Below are 13885 nucleotides of genomic sequence, written 5' to 3'. Positions count from 1 at the left end.
TTAAGATTAGAAAGTTTATATTATAATCACACCGCATGTCCTTTGAAATTTGAAACTCTTTTAAATAGAGCAGACATCAAAATGCATTATGCAGGTATCTAATAAGTAGGCATATTATACATATTATAATATACAAAAATGTTAAACGATAATTCAAGGTAGAGTACAAAATAATTACTAGAATATATATATAGGGGCTATTGCCCCTAAAAGCCACTAGTTTACATATATTTACGCAAGTAAACAGCCAAACCCCCGTAACTGGTTTCATTGGTCAAAATGAAAAGAAAATAATAAAAATATCTAAAATTGACTATTTAGCAAGATATTCGCAATTTTGTTTTAGCGAATTTCCCATTTGGGAATAAGCTATTCCCGTAGGTCTCATGGTAAGACCTAAACCCGGGACCGATTTACTTTTTTGTTGTGAGGTCCCCAGAGGCCAAAAACACCGTTCGTCCAAAAATTCATATATATACATAGGTGTGTGTCCTTTAGCACGATAACTCGACCAAAAATGATCAGATTTTGTTGTAATTTAGTACTAACGTGTAAACCTACATTTATTCGAACGAGTTCTCGAACCAGCATGATCGGACTATGGAACCAAGAGTACACGACATTTAACCATTTCTTTCCTAACCATTTTGTAGGGCTTTAAAAATAAATAATTTTGTGTATTGAAGCGTTGTTTTATGTCTGTAATTCAAACAATTCAAAGTTGAAAGTCCCCATGTTATTCGTATGGAGAATAAATAAACTGTTGTAGTTTGCCTGTTTATAGATATATTTTAATACAAAATTGGAAATTTTGTTTATTTCATACTAAGCTATCAACATTTCTGAAATACTTTGCTGATTAATTTTTGATCTTATATGAACTAAATTCAACATTCGACAAAATATTATATCGTCACTTCCGTTTGCTCAAGTTATGTTTGCTTTTTCCTCACTTGCGTTTACTTTAGAAACGAGTGACTAGTCATGCATCCAGAAAGATTACGTATTTCAACTTTACATGTAGATAAACATTTTATATCCTCTGTATGTATTTGTTTTTAAGATTTGTCATCACGTGAATATATTTTATAAAACCACTGGATTTACTCTCCATTACTGAAACACGATCTTTGTATTTTTTTAGTGAATTTCACATTTATGTAACATAAAACTAGCTATTACCGTAGTCCTAGGTCTCATAAAGGACCTAAACCTGGACCCACACTACACAGTAGCACTACTTTCCAAGTACTTGTATCCTTTATTCATTATATGCACTGAAGTAAAGATTTTTGCATCTATAACTTTGACTATAAAGCTCTAAACCCTATTCCGGACATAACAGCTTTTTAAGATTCTTTAAAAAACCATTTAAGTTTAGGAATAGTAATATTGTTAAACTCTGCGATCAACTTGATTCTCCTGTTCTTGAGTGTAGTTTCAAATAAAGTAATGAATTAAAGTGTCGGTATTTTGTGCCCGAAAAGTCCTCATAATAATAGTGAATTTAGGATTTTATTTGTAATACATCATAACAATCAATTAGAAAAATTGATAAATATCTTAATGCCGGGATTAGAAATAGTGGCTCTGGTTACGAAGGAACATTTTCTTCAAATATACAAATTCCCAGCTTAGTTAGTTTAAATTATACACCAATACCGGTACTAATATCCCAGCATTCTGAAATTGACATTTGCATCACCCCGTACAGAGAGTAGCTATTTTTTTATAACAGCTGATATCAAAGTAAGTAATTTATTAGCAGCCTAAAATTTAGAGCAAAGGAAACACGATCAGCCTTTTCCATTGCTCTACATTTACTTCCCCTTGCTCTCAATCAGTTCTCCATCTGCCCACTACGTGCGTTAGTGTTTTGTTTACAATTAATTTTTATAATTGAAATCAGCTGTTTTTACCGTTTAACATTACAAATGTGAACAATATGGTTAAGCTAGTTTTTAACAATACAAATTTTGTATTGTTAAACGATAAAAACTCCTGATTATCAGTTTTAGCTTTCAATTTTCCCATTGCTATGTAGGTTTGCTATAATCTTTCCCTGAAAAAACAAACAAATTATAGTCTAATAACGCTTGTAATAATATATTTACACTTATACTGTTGAATCACAAGACGGTAAAATACATATGAAAGATGGTAAGTGGTGATCGATTTCGATTGGACACTCCAATCATCATCAGACCCAATAGGCGAAGGTAGGAATAGGTAGGGGAATAGGGTGGAATAGGTTTATTTGTTTTTTCCAGCTCATTTAATAACACGTACGATGCTGACCAAGAAGTTATTCTAAAATCTTTTTACTTTCATTTTAAATTCATGTTTTACGAAATTTAATCATTTTATTCTGTATATAAGTATTTTATTCTGTATATAAGTTTTTTTTTACGTCGTGATGAAAAATATATATCTCTTGAACGGAAAATGATTTTCCGGCACTTGTCCATTTATTTACGTTCTCGACTTCGCCTCACACGTAAAATTTTGTGTTGTTGTGTTCGGCCATTTTCGAAAAGTTGGCGAATTTTGTGGGTGGTACATTTTTATCACCAACAAAAACTTACACTTAAAGTATTGGCGAGCGTTTAGAAGTTATACAATTGCACAAATCAATGGGTTTTCTCAGTACGATTGCGGACGTCAATTTCCTCAGCCAAAGAATGACTCATTGACTCCTCTATTTCTTTAACCATCCCTGAGTCAGAAGTTGAAATTAGGAAACAACTAACACTCCCAAATAGCATCGTGGGACCCAATACCTTTGACTATTAATACAACTAGACATTTCATCCCCCTGTTAAATTTGTAGCCAGATGTTTATCAAAATCGGCGTAGTTGATGTGAGCGACATACAGATTGCGCAGATCTAAATTACTAAATTCTGTCAAATAAACAAACCTTTTTACCAAGTCAAACTTAGGGAATGACTTATGATGAGTAGTAGCAACAGTTTTGATCCATCAACCTGGTCAGCAACACAAAATAAGGTATAAAATAGAATAGAATGTTGCACTAGCACATTCTGTGACTGGCTCACAACATTACGTTATTTTTTAATAAAAAATTGGCTTCAGCTGGTCCATATAGATGGTATACTTCAGTATTCAATAGTCAATGCCAATACCTAGTGAAACAAGATAATAATTTCACATGACTCTTCGCCTCACCAATACAGATCTATAGCTTAGTTGCCAGAATACAATCAAAGATAAGAACAGTCTATTAATATAGAGGATCTACTCATTTTAATGAGCTAAATTGTGGTAGTTATCTAATTTTACATTGAAATAGTTCCCTTTACAATATCACAGGGTTAAATAGTTATGCATTCAATATATTTATGGCATTTGTTTGCTTTTGTATGTTTACCAACATCTAATCACATTTGTAGGAAAATATAAAACCTCACGATATTAAACCTCTAATAATACAAGAAATAAAACTTAGATAAAATTGATTACTGGTACTGTACCACTAAACCTGAAGCAAGCCACTAGCAACATTTAGAGTGAATGATGGCACCAAACAGACAGACGAAAGTAAAAAACAAACTGTTTGGCTTAGTGGCGACAAGAGAGGGTTTAGCGTTAAAACGACCCTGTGATAAAGCAACCCTCTTGTCTACCAGACATACTTTTAGGCAACCAGAACCAGACTGTACTTCTAGCCAATATCGCTCGCCTTAGAGGATGTGGCAATCCGTATATCGTCTTTAATTATCCATTGCACCCTATTGGAGAAACAAATGTGGCGATCTCAAGAGTTTGGATCTTCAGATATAGTTGAAATCATGTCATATCAGATAAACAAAGGTTGGACCTTTCAATAGAGTTTTATCAGAATTTAAGACATTATATACATCCGTAGGAAGAAACATGTCAGTAACTCATGCTTAAGATAGTGACATCCATTGAATACTCGTAGGTGGAAGCATTAGTTGGATGCGTTAGCTTCATGAAGCGTTTTTTAGCAAATTTCCAATAGATAAAAAAAAATATACCTACCATAAATATCATGGTAAGACGTAGACCAGGGACCGCTGTACCTTTTTTGATTTGTTAACCTGAGAGGACGAAAACACCATAAGATAAAATTAATATATACTGATTGTACCTCGAAAGGTGTCTACTATTAATTTCATACAAACCGTTGGTCCCACAATGATGAAATTTTGAAATATTGCAATAAACCAATCCCAAATAATAACTGAAAACTATTGAAATTTGTTTTCCAATACAAGATGTACTAGAACCAGAGTTTCACTAGTTTGAATCTCACAATTGTCAAATACAAACATGGTAATACTTGGATGTTACTATCCTTGTACCCAAAAAATAGTTGGGTAACGACTCTAGCGTTACACTAGACTCAGATAATATTACGAGAATTTACCTAGAAATAAAACGTTTGTTCACATTTGTTGTATTGATAGTTCTGTTTACTTTTTATAGCTACTTTTTGAATAAATAAGTGACAAACCAAAGTACTCTAAAATTCATATTTTATCAAACTTATTCGTATTTTGGCACTAAGGCCATGATCACAGTATTAGTTATGAAAGTAGGTATACAAATGAAATAAAGAAATAGTTAATAACATATGTTTTGAATTGATAGTAAATTTTGATTAAATGGTAGGAAGTATTTTTTTACATGTAAATGTATAAGATTCTTCCCTGATTTGTTTGATTTTTCATGAATTGGATTTTGTTTTTGCTTTTGCATTACATTGAGAATTTGGTTGCCGTGTTCTTTAGAGTGTATGTAAATTTGCAGTTCTTCTTTACTCCTAGCCATTTAATCAAAATTTACTATAAATTCAAAACATATTTTATTAACTATTTATTTATTTGATTTGTTTACATACTTTTATAACTAATTCTGTGATCATAGCATTAGTGCCAAAATACGTATAAGTTTAATAAAAAATGAATTTCAGTGTACTCTATTTCACTTATACAGGGTGACAAAAAAGTCTGGAAACGGCTTGATATCTTTTTAACTAAATTCGTTAGAAAATTCAAACCTTTCACATCACCTTATATGCATGAAAACTACTTTTTGCAAGTATTACCATTTTTTTACCTTCACCAGGGGACGGCCCATGAGGAGTAGGTACATGATCTTCAAAGTAAGCATAGGTTGATATGCACATCATTTTTAAGGTCTGGTCAAGTTGGGTTCATTACCGGAAACCACATCTCAAAAGGTTCATTCGTTATAAAATGGCGGCATTTCAAAGTTCTTACGGAATATACCTGCACAGGCCTTAGTAATGGTAAATACTCATAGTCAAAATTAGCCGGGAAATCTGAAACCCGGTTAAATTTGTTTTGAAGATTGAATAAACTTAGTATATGGGCTAGTTGACTTTAAAATACAGTTTCTGCTCTCAAGATAATGTTTAATACGAGTATTTACCAATATTAAGGCCTGTAAAGGTATATTCCACAAGAACTTTGAAATGCCGCCATTTTGTAACGAATGAACCTTTTGAGATGCGGTTTCCGGTAATGAACCCCACTTGACCAGACCTTAAAAACGATGTGCATATCAACCTATGCTTACATTGAAGATTATGTACCTACTCCTCATAGGTCGTCCCCTGGTGGAGGTAAAAACATGAAAATGCTTGGAAAAAGTAGTTTTTATACATGTAAGTCGATGTGAAAAGTTAGACTTTTCTAACAGGTTTAGTTAAAAAGATATTAAGCCGTTTCCAGACTTTTTTGTCACCCTGTATATATACTGTATAAATCTATTTATCTTTCCTGCAGCTCAACATTAAGATATTAAGGAAAAACTGTATATTGTCCATTATACTAGATTTAATATAATAAACCCCCTTTAACTGGACCATCTGGTAAAAATTAACGTTTGTTTCATACAGGATAGTTAAAGCATAATTGATAAACAATCAAGTATACTTCTGAGTTATCTTAGGAATTAACTGTAGTGAATTGTCTCTGTTTGCAGATCGCCAGTTGGATCTGTGTAATAACAGATGGTGTTTACTGAGTATATGTAATACACAGGCTTGTGTGTTGTTGTTGACCACTGATAAGTACGATAAAATGGTTAGCGACTCGGACTTTGGGTTCGATTCCTAACATATTCACGAAAAATAGATGGGTTTGTTCCGCTTTCTCCTAAAATCTTTTGAAATTCCTCAATTTAAAATGAAACTGGCTTAGGCAATGAAAATATACTACTAAATAATTTATGAAGTATTGTACAGGGTGTCACTTAAGTCCATAGTGGGCTGTTACAAAAAATTGCCTTATTTTACAATTATTTAAAATCGTGATATTTGAGTTATTATTATTCTATATTTTTGAACTTGGTGTGGTTTGATAGGAAATTTAAAAAAATAAATAAAACTATACTTAACATATTTCCATAAATTTAGTAGTTTAAATGTAAAAATAAAAATTGCCACTATTTTGACATTTTTTGAATCAAGATATTTTTTTCGTACATGGGTCAACTACCTTAACCTGCATACAAAGTTTCTTAAAGATTGTTTGGAACAATATATAGATTAGACAATCAAGTTTAACAATTTCCCTATTCCTTAGTCACCCAACCTGTATAAACAGCCTCAGTATCAAAGGTCAAACCCCAACCTTATCTCTGAAGCTAGTTCCGTGTTAGCCACTGAAGAAGACACATGGGGTACCCCACTACACTACAAGTTCAGTAAGCAAATTTACTCTTGCAAAAAGGTATTTATTATACTTTCACTTTAATTTTTTGGGCTGTTCCCATTATTCTATCCAACATAGATAAAAATGTTTATATTCAAAATAAAAACTGGCGGATATATGGTTAACGAAGCGATTTTGAGAAAAATATTTAGTGACGTGTCGGGAGTAAGAAAAAATAGCCTACTAATAAACTTGTTTGCCTCCTTTGTTGCTTTAAAAAGCGTGTTTCACGAGTCTTAAATTTCGCTTTGATATCGTTGGATAAAAATTGTGCACATATTTTTTTTCTTGGTAGATTTTATGTTCTATTTTTTACATTAGATCAAGGTGGACTTTATCAACCCCGATTAGTAAAAACACAAAGTTTTTACTACGTTTCGGCATCTGAAATTTGATTCCGACCTCAGATGAGAAGCTGCCTCAAACCGGTTATAGTAGTACGTTTTCTATGCTCAAACATAACTAGATAGATAAAAACCCAGCTGAAAGTGGAAAAATGGCAACAGAAACCCACACAGGAAGCTGAACAGTGGTCAAAGAAGAATAAAAAAATCCTTTAATGAATCAACAACTAGTAGAAATGGAGGGTGGGAGAGTATAATTTTACTGTCTGATTATAATACTTTATTAACGCAGCCTGACAAAAGATTAATTTTAAACAGATGAAATGGGTGATGTTTATATTTTAACCAGATACATAATGACATGTTGTCGGGAAATATAATTCAAATAATCTGTAAAAAAATTTCGGGCCGACAAATAAAGATTTGCGGGTTTATGTTGTAGCACGGACATGCAGAATAAACCTCGGTCAACCCCTCTGTATATACTGTAACTCATTTGTACTGTTGGAATACCTTTGTAGTAAATACCTCCTCCACCTTGTCCCATGTGATAAATTGATCTTGCCACTTAAACTGAAAGCTGATGGATGGAAGTTACTCTTGCGTTAGTTACCAGGAGCGAGATCGACTGATATACAGAGGCGCGTAGGCCGATATATAATGGCACCTCTAAAGTGGTAGAATCAAAACTTGCAAATTAATCCGAAAGGCTAACGCAATCTATGTATTTTGCCCTGATAAGATATCTGCACGCGAATAACATTATCTTCTACCAATCTATAACTCCAGTTTTGCTTTGACAAGAATTGAAGAATAAGTTAATAGCTATAACACTCCATACTCTTGATCTTTGGCTGGAGTAATTTTAACCTTTATGTTTAAGATGCTGTGTCTACCACCTTCCAATTACATTTCAACGATTAAAATGTAATTTTCGAAAAAAGATCATATTTTTGGTTTAGAGTCAATTTGAAACTCTATTACCTTCATGTAAATCTACAATCAAACTCTAACCTAACCTAACCAAATATATGATTGTATAAAGGGTAATTAAGTTATAGTGATGGTTTCGAGTTTTTTAATGTATACTAAGGTGTATCAATCAAATGATTTGGTATTTTTTAAATTCAAGCATACGTTTTATAATTTAATACGTAATCTGCATAACATTTACTAGATTTTACATGTCTTGCAAACATTTGGGTAAATTAACAGTCTTAATGGAATTTGGCATCAAATATTTTTAAATGATGCCATTTTTAAACAATTTAAGAGCTTTTATTCATTTTGCACAAACCCACTGGTCAATAAGATAAATAATTATACAGAATGTCAACGCTGTCACTCAAACAGTTAAGGAGCTATGAATGTTTTTGTAAAAATCACATACAGACAGATAGACCGAAAACGGAATTAGATAGAACACATTTTATATTAAATTTTTTGTTTCTTTTGACATGCTGAATAACGTGACAAAGTTTGTTCACATGACCAAACTTTATCACGTTTGTTGTCACCATATGGTTGCAAGACACACTGTAATAAATAGCTCAGTCAAATCAGCATATTAATCAGTGCCATCGTTCCATCAATGAATATTTATTTACAATATTATGGTTATGAGGTGTAATACAAAAGTATCAGTTTCCAGTTTGCTTGGCTAGTCTTGGAGTACGTAACATGTTCTCAAACCTACCATTTAATACACTTTATTTAAAATTATCTGAGATTGTATAATAATTTTCCTTTGACGTTTCCGGAAGACCCGTAATATAATTGAGACAACGACTCACTTTATAAGGCTAGCATGGTTGTAGCTTAGCCATGAACAAGTTGACACGTTAGAAAACAGTGACATTACAATTAAAATCACACGTCTGTCCTGGGGTCCAGGTATAATTTTCCGTTTGACAATGGCTAAGCCCAGGAGTTTGGATCCTGTCATAAGCTGTAGATTCATTTTTTTACACAATCTTTACAAAATCCGTAAACCAATATTATTTAAGGTCAGGTGAGAAGTCACTGATTCGCATGTCTCCTCCACTAAAATATATTACAGCATTCCATTTATTTTTTCCCACTTTTCTTGTATGTAGCGTCAATACTTACTTACCTTTGTCGAGCTTATTTGAATGCTATGTCAACATACATGATCAGACACATTTGTACAAAATCAAATAATTTGGGCTTTAAAATTGTCAAATTAATTTATAAAAACGTGTAAAACCGTAGAGTAAGTTATGGATCGAATGGTGAAATCAAACAAAATCGTTTTAGAAATAGATTCTTACCAAGCCATCGGTGACAGTATAAGTAATATGTAAATGTGTATGCAGCAGATTACTACAGACTTGAGCGCGTAAGGCGCATGCGCGGAGGCGGTGGTGGGCGCCATTGGGCAATAACTTGACCTTAAAACTGTATAAATTATAAAATCAGAAACAATAAGATTACCGAAGCCAAGTACATACAGAGGCGAGAGTAATGGAATGAAAAAGAAAACTTGTTTTGGACCTTGACTATTGTTAAAAGTAGAACACCGGAATTATACTTAGGTGTGTTTTGAAATGAGTTCATCTACCTCATAAACAATGCATTTTCGTGCAGTCTCTGTAATTATAGCAATGCTTGATCATATTGTTATATAACAAGTATAAGTACACAATGGAACCATAGTCTATCAATTATGTAATGGGTCATGTACACCATTTGTAAATAGTTACATTTTTGTTGCCATGGCTTTATAACAATTAATTATATTCATCTAGGTAATTAAAATTTGTTTGCATATGACGGTGAACGAATCTGATGATACAGTAATTTGCACAAGTGTATAGATATACCTTCATTTTTTTAAAGGGATGTGCGGAAGTTGCGTTTACGCTCACCGGGGGCCTGCCTCTAGTGTGAGATACCAACGGGTAAAACTACCCACTAAAATCCTCAGATTCTTCACGCACTATCCTGGGAATTCATCAGAACTACTATTGTGCCAAGTTTGCCTATTTCCAAAAGGCTGGCTATCAGTTAGGCGAATTTAGGAAATTAGGCTGTGTATCGGTTCATTTCTTACACGCTCCAACCTAGATCTACAATTCAATCAAGTCGTTATTTTTACTTGGATGATGTTCTGAACGAGGTGTAGCCAGCAGTGCCAGCTGCCCTACCCCTTGATCATGCTCTCGCAAACCGAATCAACTAATGGCCTTCCCAAAATAACCGGCCTCTAGACGAAGAGCTGCTTAATAAGGATGACACCAGCAATCACCAGGACAGGGTGGCTTTCGGACGCAAACTTAAGTACAACCTGATGCTGCAGACGGGCGAGCCTTAACCGATAATCTTTGTTAAGTGCGTCTGCCCTCGCCTCAGAGATAAAAAGTTTAATTCTACTGGACCAATGACCCCGACATTGGCCATCAGCATACTTAAAGCAGTAACATTTCTAGAAGACTTACGTCCATTATACGGACACTACTCCGTTACTTCGGAGTTTCCAACCCAGTCTAAGAAATGGGATATAATGAGGTATCATGTTGGTTTTTCTCTACGCAAATGAAGTAGCGTTCTGCTGTTTTGAAGTGGCTCAATTCCCCACACCGATAAACATTCTTGGCTTGTTCGGGTCCATTACAGTTACGGAAGAAACCGAACCTAAAGAAGCGAGAACATCAGGTCAACCACCCTCCGTCTGAGCCAGCAATTGACCTATCCGATTCCGATTCTCAGATGTGCGATGTGACTAAGAGTCAGCAGCTTAATTCTCGCATTAGGCGACCGCCATACGTTGCTCTCTCCAGTCGGTCCTTGTAAGCCGTACTTCGAAGGAGTTGACTTTCGGGATCTCAGATAATGGCCCCCTGACCTCAACATCCGTCGACAATCCGTCAAGGTCCCAGATCTCCAGTGAAATTAGACTTGAGTTGTGCCCTTGCCCTCCAGAGTTTCTTTGACTTTTGAAGCACAAACCTCATCAGATTATCCCAGTTTGAAGATAAAATTCTTGTTTTGAGAGCATCTGATCGATTTGGCAATTTATTGTCTTCGTCTCCCCCCTTTTGGCCTTGGTTTGAGCTCACCCCAGAAATCAGAAAAATAATGCCCTCAGAGAATATCCAGGCGAACAAGAAGAAACTAAACTGTTATTAGCTGTGTGTTCTAAATTAACTCTAATGCATTCTTTAAGATCGCCTTAGAAAACATGCACCCTAAACAGATAATTGGGTGTGATGCTGCCTAGTTGATAACGCCTCGGACTTTGGTGAGACATGAACGGGTTTAGTCCCAGGAATAAGACAACAATTTGAATTATGAAATTGGGCTGCACTCCTAAATCGTTTGTGATTCCTCAACTTAAATTGTCACAGGTAGACTTTGATAAAAAATGCTGACTAAACTGAACCATCCGTCTTAAGTAGTACAGGGGTTCGCAAATAATAAATATACAGTCCATTAAATGATTTAATTTATTTGTCCTAATTTATAGTATATGTAAACGAAAAAAAAAACAAATTGACAAAATAATATACGATTATTAATTTACATCTACAATCCATACGAATAAATTTTTATAACAGCCACTTATTCGATTTAAAAAAAAAAACACATAAAAAGTCATGTGATATTTAATTTAGAATTCACTGCGGCAGATGAAAGAGTAGGCCTACCTTAGTATGACGATATTGTATATTGCGGACAAGACTATTGTCATTGCTAGCGGTCATTCTACCCACAACAGCGATAACCCTTTATGTGCGATTGTAAATGTTATTTGGCCAGTTTAAAGTCTGAGTCAGACCTTGGATGACGGGAGACGCCCATCCGCTGGGCTGGGGCCTTTGGGGAGTCTGTCAAGAAGAAAACTGCCGGTTTTGAATTTGTAAACACAGCATTAATCGTAGATTCACTATAGTCTATACTATCTCTTTTATCGCAATAACATTCCAATAACATTTACACCTTAACACCCAAAATGTTACTTTTATGTATTACGTAACAAGCTAAGATGTTTAGCATATACAAATGAGAGAGTAGTTCACAGAATATCTGCCAATCATCTCACCCAAAAGCATGCATGAGCATGCGTCATAAAACACACCATCTTTATTGAAAACGTTTAACTTTAAGCACAAGCATCAGTGAAGCAGTAGTAATAGCCTACTAGGCTGTATATAGAGTATGTTTTAAAGTGAGACATAGCACTGATATGTATGATTTGTGGCTATAAGGGAGTCCTCCAAAAATATTTTTGAATTCAATGTTCTAAAGTAATGCCACAGACATCCTTTTACAGTCAAAATGTCAAAAGATCATGGTGTGATACAAGTTTTAGTTTTTGGTGGTGGACATTAGCCGTTGTCTACGTCACAAGCAAGTGCAGTAAAATAAAATATATCTTTCACTTGCGTACAAAACATATTTCCATCAATTAAACCACATACAAAAAAATCAAATAATTAGATTATTTATAATGGGAAATTGTGTTTTTGCACATTTAAACAAAATAACTGTGATATCATCAGGCTATTCACATTGAAAGCCCCTGGTATTAGCGTAGTCATTTATCTCCGCTTCATGATATCTATTTTGTAAATATTCCTTTCTATAAGACTGATTACACTGTCCTAAGCCACACAACAGTTTATAAATGATTTCTCCCAATGAATATATAATAATAATTAACACAATTCTTGGAAAACAGGAATAGAGACATAACTCGTTTGATATGTTCTCAATGTGTTCCAATATTTTTTCCACGGTCTTGCAGCTGAAGCCAGTTGTTTATAATGTCTCCTCTAAAGCTACAGTTGGGTTTTGTGATAGTAAATTGGTGGCTTGTTAAAGATGGTCGTGTTAAATTCTTTAGGTTTTAAGCTCAGTCAAGATAGAAGTAATTATAGAAGTAGTTAATTACTGTCATTAACCAATTTCCAAAAAACCACTTGTATAGCTAATTTTGTCCGGAGATTTTCGAAATACGTATTTAAATTACAAAAGACATTTCGTTCAAATAACTGTAATCCATTAAAGTACAAGTTGTAAAAATTTTCTTTATAGTTTTGTTTTATTTACATCTGGCTTAGTTATTTTCCATACAACCTGTGTCAGGAAAACACAACTCGGATAAGAATTAAGAGTTTAATATTAATATTGAATTATAGTACTGAAGTAGTCTATCTTTATCTGTATGGTGTATGTTAAACACTAATTTCACAGAAAGGTGGATTTCAAAATCCCGTTATGCGTTATGCGTTATGTATGTGTTAGTGTTTTATCATTTTACAAAGACTTATAATCATTTTTGGGGATTTATGATTGTATCAGATAATTTGAAAATAGTAAGTAAACTACTCTATATTATTAGATAATATTACTTACGTTCGCTTTCCGTAGCTATTGCCGTAGGTCTCATGGTAAGACCTGGAACCGGAACCCATTTGATTTCGTTTTGATGTCCCAGAGGCCAAAAACACCATCCGTTCCAATTCGTTATGTCCGTTAGTGCGATAACTCGAGAAACATTTTCAGATTTTGATGAAAATTGCTACCAAACGTGTAAAGTCGGCAGGTTGGCTGCAGCGAGGTATCATACACAATCAACGTCTCCAAAGTGTGTTACTTATATCTTCAACAACTACTTATGTCTTGTGTAGCGCATTGCACTTTTTACGTTATAGTTTGACAACCATTTGTAGGATTTAAAATCATATTAATCGGAATTTCGAATATTTTATGTATTCAAATTGTATGTTAGGATCCGTTTCGTAGCTGTATAGGTCATTTCGTATTAACTTGTAACGAATATATAAAGCAT

This window comes from Macrosteles quadrilineatus, unplaced genomic scaffold (assembly GCF_028750875.1).
Source record: "Macrosteles quadrilineatus isolate MER2022 unplaced genomic scaffold, UCM_ALF_1.0 Scaffold_24__1_contigs__length_1734639, whole genome shotgun sequence".
NCBI lineage: Eukaryota > Metazoa > Arthropoda > Insecta > Hemiptera > Cicadellidae > Macrosteles > Macrosteles quadrilineatus.
This window is presented reverse-complemented; position numbering follows the sequence as displayed.